We start from the raw sequence: 7,997 nt of genomic DNA on the forward strand, positions 1-7,997 counted from the left end.
AAATTATCATTTTTCAAAAACCCATCATTTCGGATTTGAAGCAGCTGCTTGATATTGACATTTTGTAGATATTGTATGATTACTATTGTATAACTCAATTTATTTATGAGGAAATTAATAATTTACTTAATATCTATAAAATATAACCAAATTAATTAATAAATCTATATAATATAATCTTATATTTGACTTCCAATCATAAAGACTACTAATAACAGTAGTATAGAAAATTTATTTAATCTTAACAATAATAATATTAATTATAATTATTACAACAATTATCATAATTATTGCATCTATTTTATCTAAAAAAAACTTTAAGAGATCGAGAAAAATGTTCACCATTCGAATGCGGATTTGACCCTAAATCATCATCACGATTACCTTTCTCTTTACGATTCTTTTTAATTAGCATTATTTTTTTAATCTTCGATGTAGAAATCGTATTAATTCTACCTATAATCATAATTATTAAATTATCTAATATTTTTATATGAACTACTACTTCAATTACATTCATTTTTATTTTAATTATTGGACTTTATCATGAATGAAACCAAGGAATACTAAACTGATCAAAATAATTAAATAATAGGGTTGTAGTTAAAAATAACATTTGATTTGTATTCAAAAAATATTGGTTCTTCAATCTACCTTGAATAATGAAGCAATTTTAGTGCATTTAGTTTCGACCTAACCTTAGGTAAATATTATACCCTTATTCGTAAAATTAATTGAAGCCAAAAAGAAGCTTATCATTGTTAATGATAAAAATGAGAAAATAAACTCCAATTAAAGAAGTAAGATGATCAAGAAAAAGCTGCTAACTTTTATCTTTTAATGGTTTAATTCCATTTATACTTCTATAATTTATATAGTTTAATAAAAACATTACATTTTCATTGTAAAATTAAAAAAAATTTTTATAAATTTCATTATTGCTATTACTATAATTAATTCATTACATACATACACACATATATGTGTGTATATATATATTCATGTATTATTTATATATTCAAAAATTTTTTAATTACCCTAATAACTTCAATGTTATACTCTAAATTTAAGCTATTTGAATAAAACAATAATAATACAATTATTAATATAATAATTCATAAAATAAATAATATTAAATAAATTTTTAAATTATTATTATGAAAAACAAAAAGTAATTGAGAATATTTAATTAAATTATTGTATAAATTTTGACTACCTAAAAATTCAGATCAACCTTGATCAAAAGATTTATAAATTGTATTTCCTAATATTAAAGAATAATTAATTAATCCATAAGTAGAAATATAAGGTATAAATCATATTGACCCAAAATAACTAATTATTAAATAATTATTTAAAGATTTATTAAAATAAAATAAAGATACATTAGAAATTATATATCCCAATACTCCCCCTAAAATACAAATAAATAATGTTATATATTTCATATAAAAAGGTAAACAAATTATATAGGGAGTAATAAATAATAATCATCTCAATATTCTACCTCCTAAAATTCTTATAATTACTAATCCTATTATACCTCGAAGTATAATTCATCCCTCATCATTTAATATATTTAAAGATCCACAATTTAATTCACCAATTATTGAATAATAAATTAAACGAAATGAATAACATACAGTTAAACCAGTTGAAAAAAAATACAAAAAAAATTAATATAATTTATAGAAACTATTTCTAAAATTATATCCTTAGAATAAAACCCAGCTAAAAAAGGTATTCCACATAAAGCTAAATTTGCAACATTAAAACAAGTTGAAGTAAAAGATATAAAACTTCTCAACCCCCCTATTAAACGAATATCTTGAGAGTTATTCATATTATGAATAATAGCTCCTGCACACATAAATAATAATGCTTTAAACAGAGCGTGAGTTAATAGATGAAAAAAAGCTAACTTTATAAAACCTATTGATAAAATACATATTATTAAACCCAACTGACTTAAAGTAGACAATGCAATAATTTTTTTAAGTCAAATTCAAAATTAGCACCTAATCCAGCTATAAATATAGTTAACCCAGATAATAATAATAAAATACAACTTAACAAAGAATCTAATAATAAAATATTAAACCGAATTAATAAATATACTCCAGCAGTTACAAGAGTTGAAGAATGAACTAAAGCAGAAACTGGAGTAGGTGCAGCTATCGCTGCCGGCAATCAAGAAGAAAAAGGAATTTGAGCTCTTTTAGTTATAGCTGCTAATATAATTAATAATATTACAACATTCAACTCAAAATCCTTTTTTATAAATTCTAAATAAAAAATAAATCTTCAACTACCATAATTTAACATTCAAGAAATAGCTAATAAAAAAGCAACATCACCAACACGATTTGATAATACCGTTAATATCCCAGCATTGTAAGATTTCAAATTTTGAAAATAAATTACTAAACAATAAGACACTAATCCCATCCCAACCTAATAAAATTCTAATTAAATTAGGATAAATGATTAATAATATCATTGATATAACAAAAAAAACTAATATAATAAAACGATTAATATTTAATTCACTTATTATATATTCTTTTCTATAATAAATAACAAAACAAGAAATCATTAATACAAAAGATATAAATAATAATCTTATTCAATCAAATAAAAAAGTTATAATAATTCTAGAAGAATTTAATCTAATAATTTCTCACTCCAAAAATAAATTAAATTCTTTAATAAAAAATTTAAACTTATAAAAAAAAATAAAAATCTAAAATTAATTAATGTTAAAAATCCAATATTACAAATAGCTAATTTTTTCACAATTTAAAATGATTAAATCATATCATTGACATCACAAATCAATATTTTAATTAAACTATTTAAATTTTAAAATCAAATTATAGAAATATCTCTTTTTAAAATTAATATATTTAATGGAAATCAATGTAAAAATAAAAGAAGATACTCTCGAATTTTCCCCATTCTAAAAGAGTATAATCCAGAAAAATTTTTTCCATGCTGAGTATAAGCATATAAGTATAAAGTATAACAAGCCCCAAAAAAAGATATTAATGATAATATAATTATACTTAACCAAGATCATCTAATAATTCTATTTAATAAAGAAATCTCTCCTAATAAATTTAATGATGGAGGAGCAAATATATTACAAATACACAATAAAAATCATCATAAGGTCATTGAAGGTATAAAATTCAATAAACCTTTATTAATTAATAATCTACGACTCCCCAATCGTTCATAAGTAATATTTGCTAAAAAAAATAAACCAGATGAACAAAGACCATGAGCAATTATTAATACATAAGCACCAGATAATCCTCAATAATTTAATGTTAAAATACCTCTTAAAACAATTCTTATATGAGAAACAGAATAATAAGCAATTAAAGATTTCAAATCAGTTTGACGTAAACAAACTAAACTAATTAAAAATCCTCCAACTAATCTAATTCTAATAAAAATATAATTATATTTAAATCCACTAAACTGTAAAAATGAAAAAAATCGCAATAAACCATAACCCCCTAATTTTAATATAATTCCTGCTAAAATTATTGAACCTGAAACAGAAGCATCCACATGAGCTTTAGGTAATCATAAATGCACTAAAAATATAGGTATTTTTACTAAAAAAGATATAATTAATGATAAATACAACAAATCATAATTAAATAAATATTTATACAAAAAATAAAAATTTTAATTTATAAAAATGGTGGTGTGATGGTAGCGTCCTCCGCCTACCACACCGGATGTCCTGGGTTCAAACCCCGGACAAAGCAACATCAAAAATTTTAGAAATAAAGTTTTTCAATTAGAAGAAAATTTTTCTAAGCGGGGTCGCCCCTCGGCAGTGTTTGGCAAGCGCTCCGGGTGTATTTCTGCCATGAAAAGCTCTCAGTGAAAATTCATCTGCCATGCAGATGCCGTTCGGAGTCGGCATAAAATCATGTAGGTCCCGTCAGGCCAATTTGTAGGGGAAATCAAGAGGAGCACGACGCAAATTGGAAGAGAAGCTCGGCCTTAGATCTCTTCGGAGGTTATCGCGCCTTATATTTATTTTTTTTTTTATTTTAAATAAAAAATACTAATTAATATAGGCAAAGAAACAAATAAAGTATAAAATAATAAATAAATTCCAGCTTGTAAACGTTCAGGTTGATAACCTCAACCTAAAATTAAAAATAATGTAGGGATTAATCTACTTTCAAAAAATAAATAAAATATAAATAAATTTATTGAACTAAAAGTTAAAATTAAAAATATTAATAAAATTAAAATATTTAATAAAAATAAATTTTTATATTTATCCAATTTATTAATTATATAACTTGCATTTAATATAAGAGTGCAAATTCAAACTCTTAATAAAATTAATCCATTTGAAAGAACATCTATTCCTAAAAAATAAGAAATATTTATAAAATAATTAAAACTAAAATTAAATATAATTATTATAAATATTATCAAAAATAATAAAAATTGAACCATTCAAAAAAAATTTTTTATGAAACAAATAGGAAATATAAAAATTAATATAAAAATAAATTTCAACATTATAATAAATTAAAATATTGAAAATAATCATTACCATAAGTTCGAATTAACGAAACTAAAATTGAAAGACCTAATACTCCTTCACAAACTTTAAAAATTAAAAACAAAATTCTAAAAAATAATCTATAATCTATCAAATTTAAATATATAAATATTATAAAAAATAAACTCAAAACAATATATTCTAATCTCAATAATATTGATAACAAATGTTTACGATTAGAAACAAATACCAAAACTCCAATTAAAAATTAAAAAAAGGCAACATTCAATATAAAATGATTAACATTAGTTTTAATAGTTTAACAAAAACATTGGTCTTGTAAATCAAAAATAAAAATCCTTTTTTAAAACTTCAAGAAAAAGGAAACTTCTTTATCATTAATCCCCAAAATTAATATTTTTCATAAACTATTCCTTGTATAATTCAATTATTTTTTTTTATTACTACATTAATTTCTAGATTAATTTTTATTCAAATAAATCATCCATTAGCTATAGGACTAATATTACTTATACAAACATTACAAATTTGTATATTAACAGGGATACTATATAAAACATTCTGATTTTCTTATATTTTATTCCTAATTTTTTTAGGAGGAATATTAGTATTATTTATTTATATCACTTCACTAGCATCAAATGAAATATTTTCATTATCAATTAAAATAACAATTTCATGTATTATAATATTCATTATTATAATAATAATTTCAATTTTCTTAGATAAACCCTTTATATTAAATTACATAGAAAATAATGAAATAAAAACAATATATGATATAAAATCATATATACAAGAAAATTCTATTGTACTTAATAAATTATATAATTACCCAACAAATATAATAACTATTATATTAATAAACTATTTATTAATTACATTAATTTCCGTAGTAAAAATTACTAATATATTTTATGGGCCGCTACGAATTATAAACTAATGAATAAACCTTTTCGAAATCAACATCCTTTAATTAAAATTACTAATAATGCTTTAATTGATTTACCAACACCTATTAATATCTCAACTTGATGAAATTTTGGCTCATTATTAGGATTATGTTTAATTATTCAAATTATAACAGGCTTATTTCTAGCCATACATTACACCGCAAATATTAATTTAGCTTTTGATAAAGTAAATCATCTTTGTCGAGATGTATACTACGGTTGATTATTACGAACATTACACATTAATGGTGCATCTTTTTTTTTTATTTGTATTTATTTACATATTGGACGAGGGATTTATTATATATCTTATTTATTTACACCTACATGATTAATTGGAATTTTAATTTTATTTTTAATAATAGCAACAGCTTTTATAGGATATGTATTAACTTGAGGTCAAATATCTTTTTGAGGTGCAACAGTTTTTTACAAATTTACTATCAGCAATTCCTTATTTAGGAATAAATTTAGTCCAATGAGTATGAGGAGGATTTGCAATTGATAATGCTACATTAACTCGATTCTTTAATTTCCATTTTATTTTACCTTTTATTGTACTAGCTATAACAATAATTCATTTATTATTCTTACATCAAACAGGATCAAATAATCCTATTGGATTAAATTCAAATATTGATAAAATTCCATTTCATCCTTATTTTTCTTACAAAGATATTGTTGGATTCATTATTATAATTTCAACATTAATATTATTAACATTAATACACCCATATTTACTAGGAGATCCAGATAATTTTATTCCAGCAAATCCATTAGTGACTCCTATTCATATTCAACCAGAATGATATTTTTTATTTGCTTATGCAATTTTACGATCAATCCCTAATAAATTAGGAGGAGTTATAACACTAATTATATCAATTGCAATTTTAGCAATTCTCCCATTTTATAACTTAAGAAATTTCCGAGGAATTCAATTTTATCCTATAAATAAAATTTTATTTTGAATTATAATTATTACAGTAATTTTATTAACATGAATTGGGGCACGACCAGTAGAAACTCCTTATATTATTGTAGGTCAAATTTTAACAATTATTTACTTTTTATACTATATTACAAATCCTATAATTAATAAATGATGAGATAATTTAATTAAATAGTTAATGAGCTTGAATAAGCATATGTTTTGAAAACATAATATAGAAAAATACTTTCTATTAACTTTACTTAACAAAATTAATTAAATAAAATTTAACAACAACAACTTAAACCCAATAAAAAATAATAAACAATTCTAAGAAATTGGTAAAAAACACTTTCAAGCTAAATATATTAATTTATCATAACGAAACCGAGGCAAAGTACCACGAACTCAAATAAATACAAAAGAGATAAATATTAATTTTAAATAGAACACAAAATTAAATAAATCACAACCTAAAAAAATAACTCTAAATAATATTCTCATAAATAAAATTCTAGAATATTCAGCTATAAAAATTAACGCAAATCCACCTCTTCTATATTCAACATTAAATCCAGAAACTAATTCAGATTCACCTTCAGCAAAATCAAAAGGTGTTCGATTAGTTTCAGCTAAACAAATACAAAATCAAACAAATGTAAGAGGCAAAAAAATTACTAAAAATCAAATATATTTTTGATAATAAAAAAATTGAAAAATATTATATCTTCCAATTAAAAAAACAAAAGACAATAAAATTAAAACTATTCTAACTTCATAAGAAATTGTTTGAGCAATCGCCCGTAATCCTCCTAATAAAGCGTAATTAGAATTTGATGATCAACCAGCAATTATAATTCTATAAACACCTAATCTAGCACAACTTAAAAAAATAACAACCCTAAATTAAAAGAAAATAATTTCACAAACAAAGGTATACAAAATCAAACAACTAAAGAAAGAAATAAAGAAAAAATTGGAGAAAAATAATAAGAAATATAATTCGATAATAAAGGATAAGTTTGTTCTTTAGTAAATAATTTAAGTGCATCACAAAAAGGTTGAGTAATTCCTAATAAACCAACCTTATTTGGACCTTTCCGAATTTGAATATATCCTAATACTTTACGCTACAAAAGAGTCAAAAAAGCAACTCTCACTAAAACACAAACAATTAAAATTAATGAACCAATTAAAGTTAAAAATAATTCAAAAATAAACAGTACTATTTGTAATTAAAAATTACATTTATAAATTCTAAATTTAATTCACTAATCTGCCAAAATAGTTAATTAAATTATATTAATAAAATTCACATAAATAAAATATAATTATTTTAATAACTGGTCCTTTCGTACTAAGATATTATAATATATTAAAGATAGAAACCAACCTGGCTTACACCGGTTTGAACTCAGATCATGTAAGAATTTAAAAGTCGAACAGACTTACCATTTAAGCAACTACACCTAAAATTATATCTTAATCCAACATCGAGGTCGCAAACTTTTTTATCAATAAGAACTCTCCAAAAAAATTACGCTGTTATCCC

General features: G+C 22.0%; 1 pseudogene; it reads right to left on the reverse strand.

Moving 5' to 3' along the window:
• Positions 1-1,115: 1,115 nt before the first annotated feature.
• LOC137247632 (NADH-ubiquinone oxidoreductase chain 5-like) lies at positions 1,116-2,790 on the reverse strand (annotated as a pseudogene).
• Positions 2,791-7,997: the final 5,207 nt, after the last annotated feature.

The sequence above is a fragment of the Eurosta solidaginis genome, chromosome 4 (genome assembly GCF_040869045.1).
Source record: "Eurosta solidaginis isolate ZX-2024a chromosome 4, ASM4086904v1, whole genome shotgun sequence".
Classification (NCBI taxonomy): Eukaryota; Metazoa; Arthropoda; class Insecta; order Diptera; family Tephritidae; genus Eurosta; species Eurosta solidaginis.